Source organism: Nilaparvata lugens, chromosome X (genome assembly GCF_014356525.2).
Source record: "Nilaparvata lugens isolate BPH chromosome X, ASM1435652v1, whole genome shotgun sequence".
Lineage (NCBI taxonomy): Eukaryota > Metazoa > Arthropoda > Insecta > Hemiptera > Delphacidae > Nilaparvata > Nilaparvata lugens.
Window position 1 is genome coordinate 245673 of NC_052518.1, and position 25484 is coordinate 271156.

Consider the following 25484-nt stretch of genomic DNA (forward strand, 5'->3'; position numbering starts at 1 on the left):
ACCATAGCGGAGCACATGTTACCTCCTAGCCATGAATATTCCTTGTCTGATTTTCACACTAATATTGAACTATGGAGAAAATTCCTTTCACTTTTATATATTATCTTAAAAATGCAAACTTCAAATAACCTTATATATAGGCCTACGTCGACGCGCAATTCAAGAAGGAACATACCTGTTAAATTCCATGAAAATCTATTGCCGTGTTTCGCCGTAAATGCGGAACATATAAACATAAATATAAACACAAATACATAAAGAGAAATGCGAAACCGTTGACTTAAATCTTAGACCTCTCTTCGCTCGGTCAATGACTTTTTTGTTAGGGTGAGAATGTAAGAAGGGCACAGTATGAGAGACTACCAGCGTCACATAGCTTCACCAAAAACAGCTACTAGGACTATCGGCTTCAGTTAACAGTGAAATTTGGAACATAATGCCCTACAGCATGAAATATCTTCTACTTAAATTTATTGGTCAAGCTAAGCTCAGTTTTCCACTTTCAGATTATGATATCTAATCATTGTAATAATTGTATTGATAGAATAATAAATGATTGATTGATTTGGATAAACCTATAACTTGAAGTTTTCTAAAATCTATCAAATAGAACAACCGAAAAATTTTCAGTTTATAAGAGTTTGCTTAACGAATGTTTATGGTATAAAGCAGAGGGGGAAATCCTTCATTTAAGATGATGATGGTGATGATGATGAAGATTGGGAGTTTGTGGAGGAGGAGGAAGAGGAGGATGAAGAGGAGGAAGAGGTGGAAGAGGAATAAGAGAGATCATCTGGAGATGATGATGATGATGATGTTGATTAGGAGTAGGTGGAAGAGAAGGAATACGAGTGTGAGGATGAAAGTGGAGAAGCAGGAGTAAGAGGAGGGAGAGGAGAATGAAGTAATAACAAAAGCGAACTGAAAGCGCACGGAAATCCATTTGGAGATTTGATTTGTCGTCAGATAACTAAAGTCCCGGTTACGGGGACTGATATCATCACCCCATACTAGGCCTACATTACTTCATACTACATAGTGAAGCATTGGAGATGCTGATTAGTCAGATTATCTGCTTTCTGCATCTCACGCCTTTTTACCAAATACGCCTTACAATCCACCTTTTTATCCACGGAAGCCTCTTTCCAATCCACCAACTGAACAAATCTCAGTAGGGTTGAGTAGCTTTTCACCAGCAGGCAGCAGACTATATAGTGACTATATACAGCAGACTAGTGAGGTCCACGTTATAATCAAATACTGATCAGCCTTGGTGTTGCACCACGTTATAATGGCAGTGAATAAAGATAGAAGAATAGCGATGCCGATTCTCTGCATTAACTAATTATATTTCTACACTGTCAAAAACATGATTGTCATCGCTGTGGACCTAGAAAAGGATAGTACCACTGTCTTTGTCGAATGATAGACAAGGATAGCAAAACCAAAGTTGATCAAATACTGTCATTATAACGTGGACCTCACTATATCCTTGTCTATCATTCGACAAAGCAGATAGCGCTATCCTTATCCAGCTCCACAACGCTGCAAGATCGTTTTTAAACAAAGTTGAAAATAATTTAATTACAAAATATTCAATCTCAATCTTAAAAATTCATCACTCAATAATTTAAAAACTTTTTTTCTTGACGAATAATATATAATTGATTATTTTCAACAAGAATGAATAGTTAATGAGATATGCACATGAGATATACTGGTATTAGCTATCCTCTATAGAAGGCAGTGGCAAGGCAATGCTGTTCTTCTATCTTTCTCCAATGCCATTATAACGTGGACCTCAGTATAGTAGAGAACGGATTATTGATTGTTGACCAGGAGTTCAACAGGTGATCTCTCTTATCCGAGGTAGCAAACTATTTCGGAATGCCAAGTTGTTGAAGTAATACAATAAACTTGTAAGCTTATCAATGAAATCAAGTTGTACCAATAATGCAGTAATCCTGAGTGGGTCAAGCAGTATCAAGGAAAGAGCTCTCCTGAACTCAGATACGGAAGTATTGTTGCCTCTCCAGTCTCTAGAGCTTCAGATATACATATATATGCTCATTGAATACGTCTCACTGCCCTTTTAGAGCTAGAGATGCAGTGAGTTGGATAGAAACACGATATATAAATACGAAGATCCCTGTGAGCTCATAAAATTGATCTTATTCTAGAATCTTCACATTTTTGTACATTCTCACTCCTAGATATTCGAATGTTAATGCACTTTTTATATCTCTCCATGTTCTTCATGGATTTTCGTGTTTTATCTTCTGCAGGCGTAAATCATCACACTTATTGAGAGAGGTTGTTCTTCATCAACCCAAAACTTGAATTTGAAAAATGAACCGTAGGAAAATAAATTATTCATGTAGGCTATCCAATATTGACAATAATTCAAGTCCAGCATTTTACCATTTCATTGAAAATAATATTGTTAATTTCATCATAATTCAATACATAACGTGGACCTCACCACGTGTGATGATCGGCAATGGGAACCAACAAAAGGAATGTGCGTGTCTTTAACGGAGTTTGTTTGAAATTACCGGAGGAACTCCTTGGGTATCGATCGGCGTTTTCTGAGCAGCAAGATTTGGAATTGTGGAGTTTTTGGACCCCGGGAGGACCTGTGCTACCGAATCAATGTTGGGGGGCGTGGCCCTGTGACAGGGGCTCCACCCCTTGGCCAATGGGAGACTATATGCGCGCGAATTTCACCCCTAAACGTGAGACGCTCGGTTACTGTCTACACGGTAGATTACATTAATTATTATGACGCTTGGCTGTTAAAACCTCTGTCATCACCTCCGTCGGTAAGTACAAATTCATATCTTACCCATACGTACCTTTGCATCCCCTAATTATTTTTCCTAAATTTTCTGTTTTTTCTTCTCAAAACTATCCCCGATATTTAAAAAAAATAAAATTTGAATTTCTACACTATTAAAAACATTTCACAGCATGAAAAGTCCGAGCAAGCATCGGGATGTCAAGTAACAAGCCACTCTGTATCAAATATCTCCGCATTCAAATAAAATTCTCCACCATTTTCGTATATTTTCTCAATCTATTAACAATCTCGAACGAAAAATGTGATTTTTAACTTTCTGGAGGCACTTTTCAGAACAATATTTAATTGAAAAACGAGTATCAAAAAAATTCAAGTTACAGACCACTCATAAAACAGCATTCCAAAAACTTGTTTAACAGATTTGCATCATCTTTCACCTTCTAAGCAATATGAAGTATGGAATATAATAATTTGAAGCACTAGAAGATCAACATTCCAAATTAGGCTTTATTGAAACCTCCAATCTCACATTGATACAATCTTTCTGTTATTATACGTGATATATGCGATGTTTTTATAGTATTTTATTGATTGACTTGAAATTAATAGTGTTTTCCAACTCTAGAATTTGTTCTACGTATTATGTCCTACCTTGAAATCATCTCAAATACTACGTTCCATCTATAACAAACGATTGGGTTCCGATGTTTATAACACAATATTACAGAGAAAATAGGAAATAGAGTCTTGAGATTCAGATTAATGTTTTTCAAGGTTATGGGTTGTAACCATCCCAAATTTACATAGTTTCTGAAATAGAGCGATGAGGATTTCATTTGAAGATTGGTGCGCGTTGGCTCATTGAATTTAGTTACTAAACTACAGTGCGCCATTGCATTCCGTTTGCCCAATGCAAGCATTAATTTCTGTTCCTTTAGATTGGATTCCTTCAATAATCAACGTAGTATCTAGATTTTTAAAAGTCAGACTTGTTTAAAAAGTTTAAGCTTTCAGTGTATTGCATTGAGTGATGATTGTCGGATTGCTTGGAGTGTGAGAAATTCTCCCACTGTAACGCCACTTGGTGTTTCTACATTATCCTTGCTTTGAGTAATGGTCGATGTTAACTCATTTATAAGATTAGAACATCAGCAATTCATTTGGGTTAGAATGAATGATGCTATCAAGGTTGATGAATCAGTTCAGTTTAATTCACGAGCTAATCAATGGTTTCATTTTGCAAAATGAGTAGGCCTATTTCAATTTGGAATGTTTACTGACCTTTCGTAAAAAGTAAAGTGATTGATATTTCCAGAATGAATACTAAAAAGTATAAAGGCTGCAGTTTAAGCTCTATTGAATAGCCACCGCAAAAATTAACCTTCACCAATTAGCGGAATTTTCACAAATATGAAAACTGAGGATTGTACTCTCACATTTCTATAATAACAGAAAAATTTGTTTAAATTCATATTTCTTCTCTAATTTGACTGTGATTGGACTTATACTACCTACAAAAACTTTAATTTTTTTGACACAGGTATTAATAACCTCAACAGAGTTGAAAAAAAATAGTTTCTAAGATGCTTATCAGGGAGCATACAGTAGTCATATTTTAGTTTATACATGTTTTTCTATTTCCAACTAGAAAAAGTCTGGAATGTCAAAGTATTCCAGGACTTTCCAATTTTGAGGGAACAATAGTATCTAGCAATGCTACAATATACTCATCTAATGGATTGATATGATCTCTAGTAATGATTATAACTACCCATCTCACTATTAAATTCATATCACAACGTAAATCTCCTTTATCCATTCATTATTTTATGATATCGAGTGACCAGTTGTTTTGTTGTAGCCTACCATTTGAAAACTTATTAAAACGATAATGATTAGATACTTCTTATACAGTAATAGCCTATCAGGTGATAGTTGAAGTTTCCAATTGGCCAAATCTCAAAAAAACTTCAAATTTTCCTTCTAGACTGATTCATTCCAATAATAGAGTCAGCTGAGAATCAACTTGATTGATTTAGGAAGATGTTAAGTTTGAAAAAATAATGAATTTTACATCCTTACATATCTCAATGTGATAACTATTAATGGAAAAGAGGGATATTCACAGCTTTGACTTTTGTTATTTATTTATCTTATTCATTTTTACAATAAGTATGTTTACCTACATTATGAAGAGAGATGATATTCTTCTCCCAAATTTAGATAAGGTTACACATAGTCCGAAATACATTAGTTCTTGTTGTTATGAACTCTTGTTTGGAAAAAAGAAGCATAAATGCGTTGTTTGTATCTTTCTTTGTATAATTCCAATCAATTTGATGAATTTGATAATGCTGATGATAATAATAATTCTATAAAACCATTGAAGGATTGGCTTGAAGTCATTACACGTATTATAAACAGAAAATATACGTGAAAAATGGGGTAGAAAATATTCTCGAGCGTTCATTTATCTTTCCATATTTTGATATTCTCACTTAGAAACTGACCAATTAATTAATTTTGATGTTGAAATATTGGTGTTATAATAAGGAAGCTAATGAATAAAATATTTCACATGTTTGATAAGATGGTTCTGTCATTACTAGATCAACAAATACTGCAAAAACCAAAGAGTAAAGCCGTTTAACCTAGGAAACTTGATTATCAGTCTGATTTGTCTCTGTCATACATAACACAGTAATGTGAAAGAATAAACTACTAGATTGGATCATATTTTTACTTTCCTTGCCCTATTACCATAGGTGGTAAGGAAAGTATTGCTTTCCGAAAAAAATTAAGGTACCCCAATTTCTAAATTTCTATATGTTTCAAGGTCCCCTGGGTCCAAAAAAGTGGTTTTTGGGTATTGGTCTGTATGTGTGTGTGTGTGTGTACACGATATCTCATCTCCCAATTAACGGAATGACTTGAAATTTAGAACTTAAGGTCATTACACTATAAGGATCCGACACGAACATTTTCGATCAAATGCAATTCAAGATGGCGGCTAGAATGGCGAAAATGTTGTCAAAAACAGGGTTTTTCGTGATTTTCTCGAAAACGGCTCCAACGATTTTGATCAAATTCATACCTAGAAAAGTCATTGATAAGCTCTATCAACTGCCACAAGTCTCATATCTGTGAAAATTTCAGGAGCACTGCACCATCTATGCAAAGTTTGATTTTAGATTCTCAATTACCAGGTTCAGATACAATCTAAACAAAAAATTCCAAGTGGAAAAGATTGAGCATAAAAATCTCTACAATTAATGTTCAGTAGCATTTTCACCTAAAATTGAAAATAAGCTCGAAATTCGAGAAGAAAAGATTATTCAATTGCAAACTGTTGGCAACTGTTGATTCTATTATTCACTATGAAGAGATAGCAGACTTCGTGTGTCTGCAGCGCTATTGTCCTGTCACCAGCTGGTTCAGATCTTAGAAAAGTAGACCAGCGATGCGCGAGAACACCAGCGTCAGTTGATCAATTTTCATAACGGCAAGTTAAGTTGTGTGAGTGCACCACACCATTGTGGTGCATTATTATTATGCATTATGATTTTTCATAATTTTATTATTATGGACCTCTATTATGGTAGCTAATACTGATCATTCATGATTACATCAAGCAAGTATTTCCGGAAGAATAAAGTCTGAATGAAGAATAAAAGAATCATTTTTTATAAAAATATATCTATTATCATCTATAACAAACTCGTATTTGATCGAACCACGAAATTGAACTGAAGATAAACTTCAGAAGTTTAGATAGACTTGGAAAGTTGAATTAGAGTTGATTATAATCGATGGGAGAGAGTGTCAATGTCAAGAGAAACTTAGTAATAGAAGGATAGTGTTTATTATGTTCAAAGTTATTGCGGGTTCCTATACATGTCATCTCCTTCAGTATCTTGTGTTGAAGCAGAAGAATCGTTATAATGGCATATATTTTTATCAAAATGGATACTGATTGTTTATGGAAAATGGATAAGATTGTTCATTTTATGGTTCAAGGTTACTTGAAGAACACACTGTTCTCTGTTAGAATGTAGATCGATGCTGTATATAGTTGGGTCCATGTTATAATGGCAGTATTCGATTAACATTGGTGTTGTATCCTTGTCTATCATTCGAAAACGCGAATAGCACTATCCTTTTCTAGCTCCGCAATGCTGCCAGATAATTTTTTATCATCTAGAAATATAATCGACTAGCCGTCAGGCTCGCTTCGCTCGCCATATCCGTCTAACCAGGGGGCATCGCCCCCTGGACCCCCGACTGGATCGTCCAAGAATGAGATCAGCAGGCTCGCTTCGCTCGTCTGCATTTTTCATTTGTAGGACGATCATATGTTAGGAAGATCCAGTCGGGGGTCCAGACTAAACGTCTGGCTAAACGGATATGACGAGCGAAGCGAGCCTGACGGCTAGTAATATAATATTCCACAGGAATAGCTCTGATTTAAGTAGTAGTGCCCAATCAATTTTTCCGCGATAAATGCATTTCAATCTTCAACTTGGTGCCAACCTAACAAAGTCAACTGAACTTAATGCCAACCTGACAAAATTATCAATCTAGTTACCAGTTAACAACTGTTTCGAAGAGGTACTCTATCTAGATTATAGTTCTATATTAACATATGGTATGGACATTTTTCAATTATAATTAAGAGAATAAGAAGAATATACATGCTAAAAGACGAACTTTAAACCCTTAACAAACCACCCTTAGAGTTAAAATATTGCCAACGGATTTCTTAGTGCGCCTCTAAAGGGCCAACTGAACATACCTACCAAATTTGAACGTTTTTGGTCCGGTAGATTTTTAGTTCTGCGAGTGAGTGAGTCAGTCAGTGAGTGAGTGACATTTCACTTTTATATATATAGATGTACAAAATGTACAATTATTATGAAAATTTATTATTGAATAATTGGGAAATATATTTTTTTAACAAATAAAATGTAATTGATTATCTTTTTTGAGATATGCGAGAGGTGGCATTTATAACTACAGAAACACTACTTTTGAACGTAGAAATAGAAATATCATTCTCAAATAGAAATAAAACAATGAACACTGAAATAAACTATCACAATAATTATGATGGTACTGTCACGATTCAAATTCAAATTTTATTCTCTTCAAGGAATATTTTGCAAAATACATCATATAACCTACAAAAAATAAACAAGAATAAGCAATATTGATAATATATCAGATATACCGGTATCAGCCAGCCTCTATAATGACAGTGGATAAAAATAGAAGAACAGCGTTGCCGATTCTTTGCCTTGCCACTGCCTCTTATAGAGGATGACTGATACTGGTATATCTGACGTAATTTCAACTGTTCATTCTTGTTTTAGATAATCAACAATAATCTTGTTTTAGATATAGTGAGGTCCACGTAATAATGGCAGTGGAGAAAGATAGGAGAACAACGTTGCTGATCCTCACTCTCTTGTCAATGCCTTCTTCACTGTAGCAGATACAGGTTTATTGATGTAACATTAATTGTTCATTCTCGTTTAAAATAATCAATTATATTTTATTAAACGAGAAATTATATTTTTCAATAATTTCATAATGCATTTTCATTATTGAGATGAAATATACTGTTAATTATCAATTTTACATTGTTAAAAATCGATCTGGTAACACAGCAAAGCGAGAAAGAGATATCGCTATCAGCTTTGTTGAATGATAGACAAGGATAGCGATACGGTACTATAGTTTCTGTAAAATAAGTTGAGACTTGGCCCTCCATCTGAAGAAATTACAAGGTTGCCAATTCATGTAAAATTGCAACTTTCTCATATTTCCAATTCAACGTCATTGGATTTAGAATACCATCCTTGATATCCTAGTAGAGCTAAAAAAGTTTCAGGGTTGAAGGATTAAAATGAAATTTAACTTTTATAATAAAATTGGAAACATCGCGAAGATTTGTTTTTCTTTTTAATATCACTTCTCTAAGAATCATTGGGCGTCGTAATGCGTAATAATTTTATATCAAGTTAACGGGGAGAATGTCTCCTTTCTATTGATGTCTGGATCATTTTCATCCGACCCATAGTTATTTTTTAATTAATGATTATGTTTGTCAATGTCGAGACATTTTGAGCAGAAAACATGCAATTTTCTACATGCTGGAAACTTTTTTGTTTCGAAAGATAAGTGGGTGGTGAAAGCAAGAAGGTTTCTCAGAAATAATTGAAATTATTTTTTGAATTGTCAAAAGTAGTTGGAAGGTCGTATTTTGGTCTCGAAGGAGTTTCAAAGTCAAGGATAGCGGCTGCATGGTACGCATTGTGTAGAAAATTGTATGCTGAAGACTGGCAATTTACAAGATATTTGACTGAATTATTTCAAACGCAAGAAGCTGATTGCCTCTAGAAAGGCTCTAATGAAACACTGCTTGGATTATTCGAAGCGAGGTTCACATTTTCACTATTTATAAGCATGTGGCTTGCAATCGCTCAATTTTTCAACCATTCTGTATTTTGTTTTTGTTGATCCCAGCTATTGATAGCATATGGTGACACACGATTCAGCCGCTATCCTTGACTTTGAAACTCCTTAGGGGCCAAAATACGTGCTTCCGAGTACGTTCGACAATTGAAAAAATAATTTCAATTATTTCTGAGAAACTTTCTCGCTTTCACCACCCACTTATCTTTCGAAACAAAAACGTTTCCAGCATGTCGAAAATTTCATGTTTTCTGATCAAAATGTCTCGACATTGACGAACATAATCATTAATTAAAAAATAACTATAGGGCGAATAAAAATGATCCAGACACCAATAGAAAGGAGTCATTCTCCCCGTTAATTTGATATGAAATTTCTGGGCATTACGACGCCCAATGATTCTGAGAGAAGTGATATTAAAAAGAAAAACAAATCTTCACGTTGTTTCCAATTTTATCATAAAAGTTAAATTTCCTTTTAATCCTTCAACCCTGAAACTTTTTTAGCTCTACTAGGATATCGGGGATGATATTCTGAATCCAATTCTGATGTTGAATTGGAAATATGAGAAAGTTGCAATTTTACATGAATTGGCAACCTTGTAATTAATTTCTTCAGATGGAGGGCCAAGTCTCAATTTATTTCACACAGACTATACTACTAATCAAACACTGCCATTATAAAGTGGACCTCACTATAGGTATATTTTATGCCTCAAGAGAATATATTTTTCAATGATTAAATGTATTTATTTATTTATTCATTTGGTTTTTATCGGCAGAGAGATCCTTTTGGATGTTCTGCCTCGCCGTACTACCCAATGTCATTTCCTATCAACACACAAGTTTATAGGTTATGTATTGGGTTCTTCATGTTTTCTCACTAAAAATTTGCACTTTCACTTCCTCAGTTTCTATTCTATAAAGTTTAAAATTAAGACAACTTATTTCTAAACACAAATTCATATTTCAAAAGCAAACAAATATAAAATTTTGATGATGATATTGAAGCTGAAAATTCACATTACAATTTTTTCCATGGCAACCAACCATGATTAAATGATAAATGTTCATAATTTGGATTGAATTTTTCGTATATTAGTTATATCTCTAAATTGTTGAAAAACAATCTGGCAACGTTGAGGATGTAGAAAAGGATAGCGCTATCTACTTTGTCGAATGACAGACAAGGATAGCAACACCAATGTTAATCAATTAGTACTGCCATTATAACGTGAACCCCACTATATAGAAATTGAATTTTAAATAGGCCTATAACCATCCTCAGTAAATAAAGAATCTATATGCAAAATTTCAAGTTAATCAGTTGAGTAGTTCATACGTGATGATGCGTCATTCGTGAATTTCCTACTCCGTACATGTATAAGCCGATCTTTCTTTTATTATATTGTAGATGAGCACATAGCCCTCGAAGAATTTAATAAGCATCGTTCTGATTGGAGGTAGGCCTAAGTCAGTGGAAGGTGCGAAATGTTTTGTGATTAAATGCGGTGAGTCAGTTGGGGTCACGTGGCGATTCTATTAGGCCTATCTCTCTATCTATTAGGAGGAGATCTATAGACCCTCTATCTATAGACCCTTCACCCTCTCCAACCCACCGTGAAATCCGTGTAAACATAACTAATGCCATTCCGCACTATCGATTTCAATCTTCGAGGGTCGCACACGTCGACTTATAATCGAGAATAGAACTGTTCACAAGAACGTAAACTTGATGACCAATGTACAGTAGACACTTCTTCAAGTTTTGTAGATCTTGAACATGTTTTGACTTTTTACATGTTTATATTATTTGAAATGTGTTGATAATTTTTTATAATAAATACAAATAAGGAGAAGTTAAAATACTCGCACATTTGAGATATCGCACTTACGAATTACATCGTCTCCGACCTACAAATGGAAAAATAAGATAAGAACAGTTGTCAGTGAATGTGGAATAATATATAAAAACAATAAAATAAAACAGTATAATGCAAAAGAAACCTATTTATAAAGAAGAAAACTTTGATATGAATTACATTATTTACTTCACAATTATATACTTTTGAGATTATGAAAACTTGACTTCAACTTCTAAAAATCGCCCATCTAACTCAAACGTTATAAAAACTTTGATGCAAGTTAACTTGACTAATATAAACAACAATATGGTCGTGACCATATTGGGCGTTTTTTCAAAGTCAGTAGGGCAGGAAGCTCTCCGATTGGCTGAAAAAATGCCATAATTTAAACGTTTTCATCCAATTTTGAGAAACTTCATGATATGATTCCCAATTATTAATACATTGATTTCTCCCTCAACAGTTTCATAGTTTCAGAAGAAATTTTATTATTTGTTATTTCGCATGTAATTGACAGTACTTATAGGAATGTAAACACATTTCTGTTCTAACTTCAAATAATGTTAGAATTGACATTCTTGAGTTTTCGTCAATAATCACTATTGAAAAACTAGAAAATTCTGAAAAATAATAAATTTGATTTGATTTGAATTGGTAGTTGTAGTTTTGCTGTAAATTATAAGATATTGGGTACAGTAAACATTAAACTACTAATAAGAAATAATTGTTAATAAAATAGGAATGATAAGCAAACTAGTAGCAGACAATAGCTATAGATTGTTTTCTTCTATGATAGTAGTGCATTCTTATTGTAAATTATGTTTCACAATCTCACTGGAAGAAATCAGACTGACGTATAATAAACATGCATACTTTTGTAGAAATGTTAATATTACGCGTGCATACATACCTTTCATTTATATTTTGAGCTTATGTCCATGATTTCACGAAAAAGAGATACAATGCTGTCAATTCGTAGAATTTTGTGAACGTTTCGCAGAATGTGGAATATGGAATGTTTCTGGAATGGATAATTTAGTATTTGCATGACAAATTTTCTTTTTATATTCTATCCGTAGAAACATGTCTATAATAATTGATTTGCCCTCTTCAAATAAAAATGTACGTGTAATTTTGCGGGATAGGGGATTTACACTAGCTTTTGAAACCGTTCTAATGTCAAATGAAACACTGTGATGTTTTCACTATGAAAATTTCAAACCAAATTCGAGAAAGACTATCTTGAAATGACATAATTATAGCTTTTTCGATAATATTCTTGCTTTTTGTCAAAATCTTCTCCCAGTTTCATTTAGATGGGGTCGGTAAAATATTATATTTATTTTTTGATTATAGAATAATTATAATTGATATCTCCATGAATTCACTACTATGGTGACTTATTTCAAACAAAATCTAGTCTGGTCACATCTACTATAGTGAGGTCCACGTTATAATGGCAGTGGAGAAAGACAGGAAGACAGCGTTGTTGATTCTCTGCCTTGTTGCTGTCTTCTATAGAGGATAGCTGATACCGGTTTATTACTGTTCATTCCTGTTTAAAATGATCAATCATATTTTATTCGACAAGAAAATATATTTCACCATGATTTAATAATACATTTTCATAACTGAGATTGAATATTTTGCTAATTGATTATATTTCTACATTGTTAAAAACGTCGTGGCAACGTTGCGGAGCTGGAAAAGGATAGAGCTATCTGCTTTGTGGAATGATAGACAAGGATAGCAATACCAATGTTAATCAAATACTGCCATTATAACGTGGACCTCACTATAGGAGATTTCTACCGTTAAAGCTTGGGTGAAAGCTTGGATTGTTGCGTGAAAAGCAATGTTTTTCAGAACGAATACAACGATAGCCCTTTCCCTTATGTTTTACTCCATTTTTAAAGAGCACGGCCGAAAGAGAGAGGAAAAATAATATAATAATTGCCTTTATTAAGGGCGGAGTAAGAACTAGGTCCTCTGTGCTACACAAGAGAGAGAGAGAGTGAGAGAGAGAGTGAGAGAGAGAGAGAGAAAGAGAGAGATTGATTGATTGAGTACTTTATTCATGTAGATTACAATATATACTGGCTTTATACACTTATATACAATAGCTTACAATACAGCAAAATTATAGATGAATTTACATAATATAGAGTAAGAAAATAATTATTGAACTGTATATGATATGGGAAAGCAATTTGTAATATAATATAGATTGATTGAGTACTTTATTTATGTAGATTGCAATATATACTGGCTCATACACTTATATACACTAGCTCACAATACAGCAAAATTATAGATGAATTTACATAATATAGACTAAGAAAATAATTATTGAACTGAATATGATATGAAAAAAGCAATCTGTAATAACTGTAGATAATTATATTGTTATGCATCTACATAAATTGGCGGAGCTTTGGACATATCAATGTCCATGGAGAGAGAGAGATTGATTGATTGATTGATTGATTGATTAGCTGCCTTTATTAAAAACCTAGGAGGGCGAAGTTAGGGCGCAGCCGGCCCTCTCTTACACTTAACCCTCCAATACAATTCTAAGTAAAACTAAAACACTGTACAACAATGATTATAAGATAAAAAAAATGATTTTACAAAATAATAAAAAAAAATTTAAATAGAGAATGAAAGAAAGAAAAAAAACAAAATTTCTTTCTAATTTGAATCAGTGAAAAGAATACAATAAGAAAAAAGAGAAAAGTGAAAAGTGAAAACGGAAGAAACGTCAGTTCAAAATCCATAGATCATTTCGATAGAAGTAGAAAAGAAGAAAGCAAGGAATAAATTAATTAAAGAAAGAAGAAAGGACACACATACACACACACACACCAACACCAACATACACGTTAATATTCAGTGAACATTCCAGCCGAGTCCACCACCTCTGATCCACCGCAAGAGAGAGTATGAGAGTGTGTGTGTGTATTGTGTTTGTGTGAGAGAGAGAGTGAGTGTGTGTGTGTGTGTGTGTGTGAGAGAGAGTGTGTGTGTGAGAGAGAGAGAACCAAAGTTATGAAACTTATGTTGAGCGTGAATATCCTCACCACCTTTTGAATTGAATGATGAAGGGTGTCAGATTCCTTCGATTCATTTGGCACACAACTTTTGAACTCTTTTCCGAATGACTCGTTTCACAAAATAAGAAAAGGAAATGCTTCGTTCCTTGAGCACTGCTCAAGTGATAAAAAAGGAAAAAGGCGGGAATATCCCCTGTCAATGCCTGAGCCCACAAAGTTGATAAAATATAGAAACTTTCGGGGTAAGTGGAGTACAAAGAAGTACAGTCTACCTCAATGTATAATAGCATCAATCGAGTTTCATTGTTGAATTTCCATAATATTTTATTTATTGGATAAAAAATTACAATATCGGAATTAAAAAACAAGCGCTAGCGTTTTCTATTCTTAAATTTTGTCTGATAATATGTTCAAAGTTGAGTTAAGTTCACATCACAACAATGTTCACTTCAAAAATCATCAACTGGAATACACTATATAATTCTGATTTTGAATTTCGATAGATTGTTCATACACTAGACAGTTTGAAATCTCGCAGTATTGAAGCATCCCTTCAAACTTCTGAAGCACTCATAACTTGCAACGTATCCAAAGGCAAATTGTTGGAGGCAGATCAAACTAGAAGATAATATGGGTGGTATAAGAAACAAGACGATCGATTGATAAGAGAAAGTCGTTGACTGACACAATGGTTGGTTTTCACAAGAGAAATATCGGTGAATGAGGGAGACTATCTATCTCCCTCTCTCCAATATCTGTGTTTTTTCTCGATGGAAACTTTTGTAGGGTGAAAAGGTGCTCGAACTCGGGAGTGATAAGGATAGTAGGCTCTCGAAGGGTTTCCGGTGGTGACCCTAGACGCCAACACCCTACACATCAGATTAAACCGGCAGTCAGAGATTGATGGGCGAGTGAAGAGCGATCTCGCGTGCAGAGCTAATCGGTCACTGATCACTGATCACTCACTGAACGTGCCATCCAGCTGAAGATCATAGCACACTGATAATCAGCCTTTTCCTGACTAGCAACTGAAATTTGTAAAACACAGACAGTATAGAATGTATAGTAAGGCCCACGTTATAATGGTAGTGCTTCATCCGACAATGGTGTTGCTATCCTTTTCTATCATTCGACAAAGCGAAAAGCGCTATCTCTTTCTAGCTTTGCAATGTTGTCAGTTTGCCAGGAATATATTATTTTTCCTTTAAACAACCTTCAGTTCATCTGCCATGTTTTTTTATTCTAACAAAATAATTGAGTAAACATCAAGTGGCATAATTGAGTTTTAATAATATTCTTTTTGATTTTTTTTAGATATCAACGTATAAGAAACACGAAATATACTTTTCCTACAGTTATCTTGAAAAGTGACCATTCCTGCACTGATTACAGAACGCAAAGAATCACTTTTCCGCTCTAGTGCGCAAAGTATTACTATGCGTACTCTTAATACTTTGCGTATTATCTTGCAGTCATCCCAATCAGCTGTTGACATTGTTGGCGTGTATTTTGAATGCGAATTCGTTCCATCTATATTTTTCTGATTTCCAAATAAATAAAAATGAGAACTCATTAAATTATACATTTGAATATTATTAATTATTCATTATTTCTAATGATATTTTTCCATTCATAAATTGATTGGTTGAAAAATTATTTAGAAATTAAGATTTACTCAAAATTATTCAAATTTTCAAATTAATTAGATTAATTTAATTTTTAATTTGAATAAATTATCGATTATTAATTTTCAATTGGATTATCAAGTTCAAAATGAATTAAAGTTGTTATTAATAACAAAATTATACAGACAAACATTTGATGGAATTCAGCCATCATTTTACTCATATTCAATGGTAACTGTAGGAAAAATTTAATGTGAAATATGTGAGCAAAGTTCCTCTTCTGCACTCAAGAAACCATTCCGCCCTCGCCTACAGCTCGTGCGTAAGCGTTTCTTTCGGTGCAGCAAACTGCCACTTTGCGCACTAGTTGCACAAATAACTATTATTTGTTAATAACTTTAACCATCCTGGACTTAGTCCGTCCTCACAAACAGGCTTCAGTTACCGGTATGAAAATTAAAAGGTTATTTCAGAATTAATTCCATTGAATTTATTGACCGAGCAAAGTGAGGTCTAAGACGGTTTTCATTTCTCTTTATGTTTGTTATATGTTTGTATGTCTATATTTATTTATGTAACACAAACGATAGAATCATACCCAATAGATAGATAACATCGATAGGTAAAATTTTTGCCGATATTTCAAACATTTGTATCCCGGTTCGCGGAATAGAGCTCTTTGGAATGAGCAAGAAAAAGCCAGGAAATCTTGAAATTCCTAGCATCGTAATAGAGATCATAAGCATTGGAAATGGGAAATCGTGAAAATGCAGTCTATCTCCACGATTTCCTCATCATCATCATGAAATTCATCATTCCATTCATTCCATTTCATTCCATCACAAAGCAGAGATCCAAAACTATAACATGAGAAATATAGGCTCACAAGAAGAAAAACATTTGAATTATTTGTTCAGTTCCTTAGAGAGGTTTCCCTCCAATTATATAAAATAGTTGTTTTCGCAGATCTCAGTCTTGAATAGCCTTATATATCTATTTATTTCTTGTCATAATACATTAATTTTGAGTTGCATTCATTTGTTATAACTACATGAATATAACATGGTTATTCTAGATTAAACCAATTAAACATAACTTGCTGACTAGATTCTACCAATCGTAGTAAAGATTCACTCCAATCTAAGAAGCTCATTCTTGGAGCTTACTCAATTCTAAGCTCAATTCATAAATCTCAGCATTCTATTTGAATATAAAGATAGTCTGTTATGAGGGGAATAGTATATTACGCTACAAGCACAGAAATTTAGTGTTTACGGTATGAGGATGTTTTATATATAAATATAAAAATGTTAAATATATAAATATGTTATCTGAATACCGTAAACACCTTTCTGAGAGAGTCGCGTACGATATTTTCCGCCACACTACAGGTATAGCTGACGCCAAAAAGTTAGGCGGTTTCGTGGGTCTCTTGTGCGTTTCAACAGCTGATGTTGTCAAGTAGAGTTGTCATCTAGCTTGGCTTAGGTGATGATTTTTAAATCAAAAGATACAATAAATAGATGCATTGCATCAGCTGTGAGTAGGTTAAACCATGTGACCCACAAAGGCGCCTAACTTTCTTAGTTCTTAAGTTAGTTCTTTCTTAGTTCTTTAGTTAGTCCTTTCTTAGTTCCATGTTAGTGGCCGGAAAGAAACCTGTTTCTTACGTCAGCCGAGAGTCGTCTGCAAACAATGTCTTTCAGGTCTACGTAGGGACTGGAAAACAGCTGCTTTCTGTGCAGTGTGGCGAAAATATGTTATTTTCTTGTTGTACAAATTCTGTGATTGTAGGTTTATTCAGGCTTTTCTCCATCAACATTTTTTACCGCATTTTTGAATGGAATCACTGATTCTATATATTTAATGGCTGTTGGCAGCTTATTATGCAGTCTCATTCCAGAATAAGGAATACTTGATGCTTCATTGCAAGAAGATAGAAGGAAGTCGAAGTTGTGCAAAAGTTGAACAACATGTGGCAACTGAAGTCTGATGACACACAATCAGTCGGAGGCAATCATCACTAAATCTACCGCAACAAATCAAATGCATAAACAGGAAAACGAAGGAAGGGAGGTTGTTGAGGTGCAGTAAGGGGATAGGGAGTGAGGGAGAGTCAGGTCTAATAAATCAAAGTGGAATCAGAGGTGAGGGGGTTGCAGCAGAAACAGCTCAACACTGAAAGTAATTTGTCCGGCCGATCACACCGTAATAGAGAGATTACCGTAGGCCGTACCTAATATCTATTAGAGGGGTGGCAGCAGATGATCGGGATATGGCCCCACCACTTGTCTACGTGTAAATAAAGCCAAAACAAGAAGGGGACATGTGCATTTGCCTCGACAATACACTTTCCGAGAGCTGTTTGCTTCATCATTTACTAGGGAGTACTGCTCCCTATTATTATACCAAAACCCCCATCTGACAAGCAACCCCTCCCAACACCCATTCATGGCACGTACACTCACAACATACATGCTAATACGCTTTTCCATTTAACAAGTCACTGCTATTTCAAATGCCACTATAGTCAGGTTCAAGTTATATTTTGAGATTGCAAAATCGTTTTGTCTTTATTCCAACGATACAAACATTGCATTTAAAACATACAGTCGAACCTCTGTATAACGAAGTCGATTATCCCGAGAAAAAATTCGCTGCAGAGAGGTATTCGTTATTGAGAGGTTGTTCTGTCAAGAAAAGTGCCACGATCCTATGGATCTTTTAATATTGTATCACGACGGTAAATAAATGAATATGGTACATAAAACATATGATCGGGAATGTAGGTAGGGTACCTCAATGATAATACTGAAATTTGAAAATTCATGCTGTTTCAAAAAAAAATGTTTTTTGAATTTATAGAATGTAATAAGTGAATAAACTCATCAATTTATTTCCAGAAAGGGAATTAATTATTTATTCAATTTATTTGTACTATTTGTAGAGTTTAATCAATGTACATACTCAGTACAGTAGCAATATTTTTCAACTTCATTCATAAAATATATTTTTCTACTTTTTACACTACTATTAGAATGAACATAACATACTGTCATTTTGTCAATAACTTTACTATAATAACTTAACTTTCCTATTTTCAATGTTTAATTTGAAAAAGTGAGTAATTTTCAGTTTAATTTTGCATTTGAATAAAACATCATGTTCAATAAACGGCTCACATTTATTTAATGTTGTCTGGTACACTATTTTACAGTTTAAATCCTTGCCTGATATTTTTGAAAGCTTCTAAAACTTCTTGATCTAACGGATTCTTCTCCTCAGGTTCGTCACAGTCATCATCATCATAGTCAGCTCTAAGAATTGAAATGTGTAACAAAAGCAAAAATGGGAAAGTCCAGTCGTTCACCTGCCTGGTCTACGAATGACAAGTCCTTAAAATTCTATTTTCAGTAACTTGCATTCAATTTCCGACATGTGTTTCAACCTCTATTGACTGTCTACCACCGTATCTTCTTCCTACCTGAATTGCCATTATTTTTAGTCTATTGATCTTTCTGCTGAAACTAAACAATTACTTGAAAATGCCCGTCTGCTTCATATACACACTATATGTTGTATGTTGAAGTCTAGAGTAAATTTTGTTGTTGAGAGGTCCGAAATTCGTTAAATAGAGGTAAATAAGCAGCTAAAACTCTAAAATGTCATGGGACCAGGTAAAAATTCGTTGTGTTGAGGATTTCGTTAACTGGAGGTTCGTTATAGAGAGGTTCGACTGTATTTTGTTGTGTTGTTGACACTAAGTCCAAGTTATATTTTGATATTAGAACATCTTTTGGTGTTTATTATAAACATTGAATTCGAAAACACTTTTCATGTGAAATAAGTAGTCTACTTCCTTTCATTTAACAAGTAACTGTTATTTGAAATGACACTATAGTGAGGTCCAAGTTATATTTTGGGATTAGAAAATGTTTCGGTCTCTATTTTAACGATACAAACGTGGAATTAACTAGAAGTTCTGTAAACAGTAGACCTCGCGTACTTATAGACCACAGCCTCCTCTAGTACTGAACATCAGGATAAATTCTGTCCTGTCCTATCGTGTCGGCGAGATATCGGTGTGGAAACGGCCAATGCCTGATTGGGTTGGCGTATTGACAATGCCAGTCATCTGTTGTGAAAAAACTATCACCAAAAGCTAACTTCCTTCAAGACATATTGGCGACTATTCAGCCCGAGTTTAAAGCGGAGAAAGGTCGAGAGAAAATGTCATGTTACTTTGAGATGTTAATTGCGTGCAATTATTAATCCACTCGACAGCTGATTAACCATGAATAATAATTCTATAGTTTGATTGTTACAGTAGTATTAGACTATTTAGGGAATTCCTTTTCTTTTTATTTTATCTTTAAAATGCAAAATTACAAAAAACCTTATAACTTATATACGTCGTCGTGCAATTCAAAAAGGAACAGGAAGGAAATACGTAAATAAATTTAAGTGAGGTCCACGTTATAAAGGCGAAGGGGAACAGTGTTGAATGGCGAATGGAGAAGGATAGGAGAACATCGTTGTCGATTTTCTGCCTTGCCACTGCCTTCTCTAAAAATAGCTGATACCGGTATATCTGGGGCCTATTTCATAAAAGTCTAACTTTAGAAATGAAATACAATCCCAGTAATATCTTCTGTTTCATATATATATATATATATATATATATATATATATTATATATATATATATAAAATAAATATTTTCATTGGAAATAGTTCATTTATTTTACGATGCACTATAATCATAATATAATATTATGACCATGGAGGAAAAACTAGGCTGAACCTGTACCATTTCTCTCCAAAATTTGAAAGTTCACGTTGCATCGAGTTATTAATTGCATATTTATGATTTATTTTATTAAGTTGGAGTTGCCTCACTTGAAATTCGCCCAAATAACTTTGAAGCGCAAATTAGTTGGAAATTCAAGGCTGCTTTCAGGTCAAGGTTACCAAAAGTGAAACTTCAGTTCTACAATCAGGATGAGTGAAACTTGTACGCAAAACTTTTTCAATAGTAGTAGCTGGGTCAAGTTTGGCCCACCCACTTGACCAGCGCTACTTCGTGGTAATTTGGTACTTCTCGCTAATTTGGTTGATTGAGTTGTTCACGCCCACAGAATTCCACAATAGTGATGTCTACGTTATAATGGCAGTATTCCATAGATATGGGTGCTGCTAACCTTGTCACTCGACAAAGCAGATAGCACTATCCTTTCCTAGCTCCTCAACGTTGCCAGATCAGTTTTTAACAATGTAGAAACATAACTACTGTTCACTTCCCGTGAACCAGGCAGTGTGCACTATAGGGAATACACAGTTTTAGAAGCCTTTCTACATTTTTACAATCAACTGAAAACTTATTATTTCTACATGTTAGTGCTTGCACACTTGATATAACGTTTCAAAGAAATCATGTTTATTCAATTGGTAAAAAATGGTGTCAAAAACATTATTTTTCTTACTTTGGTCACTGGAGATTTCTTCCATAGGGAATCCATGTTTACACATCGTAATTCAAAACTTCTCCTGTTGATGTTTTCAACTCTTATCAGGTTTTGCATTTCTCTTTATGTTCATATTTTTATATCTATGTTCCGCATTTACGGCGAAACGCGGCAATAGATTTTTATGAAATTTAACAGGTGTGTTCTCTTTCGAATTGAGCGTTGACTTATGAGGCTATAAATGAGGTTTTTGAAATTTTGCTTTAAAAGGATAATATGAAAGGAAAAGGAGCCTCCATCATACACCAATATAAAGATTGTTTCATGTTTTAACGAAAGATTTATTATCAATCTATCAAAATTTAAAATTGTTTGTTCCATTCTAATTTTCATTTTCAGATTGTGATTTGGTGTAGAAGTTGAAATGGACATAACCTATGTATAATATTTGGACAATTTGATACAAAATTAGGAAATTGAAGAAGTTTTGGGCAATAGCCTGTTTTTTCTTTTTCCGATCGTTGCATTGTTTGTGTTGACCTAATGAATAAATATTACCGTGAAAATCAGACTATAGAATTATTTATCATGAATCAGATGTCGAGTGAATTATTAATTGCATGCAATTGATAACTCTAAGGCTCAAGTTACACTTACGCGACTCAGGTCGTGAAGAGACTCGACTCTAGTCGAGAGCATGTGTTTTCAAGTGGTGACAGTCGCGGAGACTAGAATCGACTGGTCTGAGTGTCACCATTAGGAAACTCGACTAGAGTCGAGTCTCTTCTCGACCTGAGTCGCGTAAGTGTAACTTGAGCCTAAGTAAAATAGTATTTTCTCCCGACCTTTCTCCCGACTCAGATTTTGATGATGATAGTTGTTTACAACATATGATTAGTGTTGTAGATACGTCAACCCAATCAGCCATTGGCCGTTTTCACACCGATATCTCGTCGACACGACACGACAGAACAGGACAGAATTAAGCTAGGTTTACACTATGTAGCAGAGCTCTATAGCAGAGCTACATGTAGCAGAAATGTTCAAAAAGTGACACTGGAAATGTGCTATATAGCAGTTTTAAGCATATTTTCTCAGCTATATAGCAGAAATTGAGCTATCCAAAGTTTTCGGTAAACATCAAAGAGAATCAGAGCTACATGTAGCTCTGCTATATGTCAATTTTTGTTTATAGCAGAGCTAGATGTAGCTGCTCTGTCCTTGAAGGAAGGCTGCCGCAACTGTTTGCAGCTGTTTAGTGCCTCCTGGATTTACAGCTGATCACCTGATATACCGTACTGATTTGTTGTCAGAGTGCTAGTGGGCTACTGCGCATTACAAGCATTTCTTTCTGATTTATGATTATATTATTGTGCAAAAATGGAGAGTGAATTTGACTGGAATAAAGACAATATTAGAAGAAAGATCTTGAAACTACCATCACAACGAATTTCATAAGTCAAATCTTCTCTATCATCCTCATTTAGGTATTTCAAAAGGTCACTACCACTGTATAGGTTTTCTAGCCTGATGGGAGAAGCCAAAATCTTCTTTCTCTTCTCAGTGCTGAAAATATCACAGTAGCTGCGGCGAAAGCAGCGACTGCTGCAAGAACTACCTTCTTCTTCGGCTTCTGGCTGGGAGCTGAACAGTGAACTTCATTCCAAACATCTTGCATAGCTACATATAGCTCTGCTAGATAAAATTAGCGTTAAAATCTACTTATAGCAGAGCTATATGTAGCTGACGGAGCTATATGTAGCTCAAATTTTATATAGCTCTCCAGCTACTTAGTGTAAACGTAGCTTAAAGGAGACTGTAGTCTATAATATTGCGCGAGGTCTACTTTTCACAGTACGGTACTACTAGTAATAGCATACACACATTTTCTCCATATAGATGTGCAATGGTGATTATAAGAGCATTCTCTTCCAAAAGTGAAGAAAGGATATTTGTGAGATTTTGGCTTGAGGCTAGTTGTGTTGTAAACGAGCATATGGCGCGGCGCGCTGCGTTGTGAGCATATGGTGGCTTGCCACTGCCTTTCAAGAGCTGAGCTAATGTTTGCGCACTTGATCGGTATAGTGGAGGGAGGGTGAGAGTGAGTGAGAGGGTGGTACGAAGAGGCCTCAGGGGATGCTGAATTCCCTCTCAGTCATGTCACCAATCGTCCAATTGCTTCGCTGACGCATGAGAGAGAAAACCAAGATATCCCATGGTATAGGTCGTTTATGTTTCAAATTTCAATGTTAACTGTAGGTAGTGTTAAGCATATGTTGTATTTATAATCAGCTCCCCTAAAGAGTTGAGTTTGCTATATTAATTGAAATAAACACTAACTTGAGAACACATTCTCGAGTTGTTACTTATATTTTGTATTCATCTATATATATAAAAGCGAAATGGCACTCACTCACTGACTGACTCACTCACTCGCAGAACTAAACATCTACCGAACCAAAAACGTTCAAATTTGGTAGGTTTGTTCAGTTGGCCCTTTAGAGGCGCACTAAGAACGGATTTAGAAAAATTTCCAAAGATACGCCCAAAATCTGCGTTTTTTCAGCTTTATCGAGAACAAATGAACAGAAAATGTTTGCAATAACGTCAAAGATACGCCCAAAATCTGAATTTTTCCAACTTTTTTTGCGATTTCTCAGCTTTATCGAGAACAAATGAACAGAAAATGTTCAAATTTACTACAGAAGCTCAGCTGGGGTGTAATAATGTTGTTAAAAGGAATTTGAAATAACGCAAAAGATACGTCCAAAATTAGCGTTTTTTGCGTTTTCTCAGTTCTTTCATCAAGTAATAGACAGAAAATGTTCAAATTTGGTACAGAGGTTTTTTAGCTAGGGTCTAAAAATTTTGTAATGAGGTAACTTTAATATTTCATCAAAGATAAGCCCAAAATATTAATAATATAAATAATATAATGTAAATAATATTACATAAGATATACCTGTATCAGCTATCTCCTATAGAAGGCAGTGGAAGGGCGGAGAATCGGCAACGCTATTCTCCTCTCTTCCTCCACTGCCATTATAAAGCGAACCTCACTATAGAAAAGAGACAAAGATATGAACTATTCTAGTATCAGCTATCCTCTATAGAAGGTAGTGACGCGGCAGATGCTGTTCTCCTATCTCTCTCTACTGCCATACAAAGTGCACCTCACTGTAGAAAAGAGACAAATACATCAGCTATCCTCTATACAGGGCTGTTCTCCCATGTTTCTCCACTGCCATTATAACGTGGACCTCTCTATAGAGAAGAGAGTAAAAGAAGAGCAATAGAGTGAGATAGGCTGTAAAGAGGAAATCACCTGCCACTGCCTACAAAAACCTACAAACGACGTTTGCTATTTTAGTGACATTGAATTTGCCGATTTGCGGTGGTAAATGGGTAAAGGTGGGTGTGGGTAAAGGGGGTAAAATCGATTAGTGGTGCTGTGCAGAGGGGCGTGGGCGTAACCCGGGACCCCGAGCTTCTTGCGTCGACGCATTCCTGTCAAGTCTAAACCCACAACCCCATCAATTAATCCGTCTCTCTGTGCCTCTCCATCTCTCAACATAATTCCAAGAAGAAATACGTGACAAGATTTATTGGCGTCTACAACAACCCTGACTGTCTGTCTCCTCTTCCTCCTCCTACAACTCCTCCTCCACCACCACCTCCTCCTTTCAGTCTTCTCTTGATTGAATTTGCTGCTTGTCCGCACTCTTTCATATCTAATCAGCTGGTTCAATCTTCGAGACTCATTCGAAGTCTATTTACCTCTTTCTTCAACTTAGATCTGGATTTCTTTGGTACATTAGAGCCATGGTTATTTGAGTTAATTCAAATTTATTCCCTCAACATAATGCAGCCTGAAGCCAGTTGAAACATGGTTTTGATTTTTTTCTATTGACTGCACGTCGTTGTAAATAACTTCAGAACCATATGTTAATTATATTTCTACAATATTAAAAAACAATCTAGTAACAGTGCGGAGGTGGTAGAGGATAGCGCTATCTGCTTTGTGGAATGATAGACAATGATAGCAACACCAATGTTAATCAAATACTGCCATTATAACGTGGACCCCATTACAGTTTTCGAAGCCTGGTTGTGATTATTATTCTGGCCCAGCCAAGAGGCCAACTAGATGAGACACACTTGAGCGCGTTTAGGATGTCGCCAACAACTCAACAACTGGATGACA

General features: G+C 34.8%; 1 protein-coding gene across 1 annotated transcript in view; it reads left to right on the top strand.

Annotated features, from left to right (window-relative positions):
* The first annotated feature begins 2741 nt into the window (after window positions 1-2741).
* LOC111052993 (fez family zinc finger protein 2-like) overlaps window positions 2742-25484 on the top strand; it is a 31890-nt gene continuing 9147 nt past the window's right edge. Inside the window, exon 1 of the mRNA XM_039442190.1 lies at window positions 2742-2822. The gene's annotated coding sequence lies outside the window, so the exon portion shown is untranslated. The remainder of the gene's footprint in view (window positions 2823-25484) is intronic.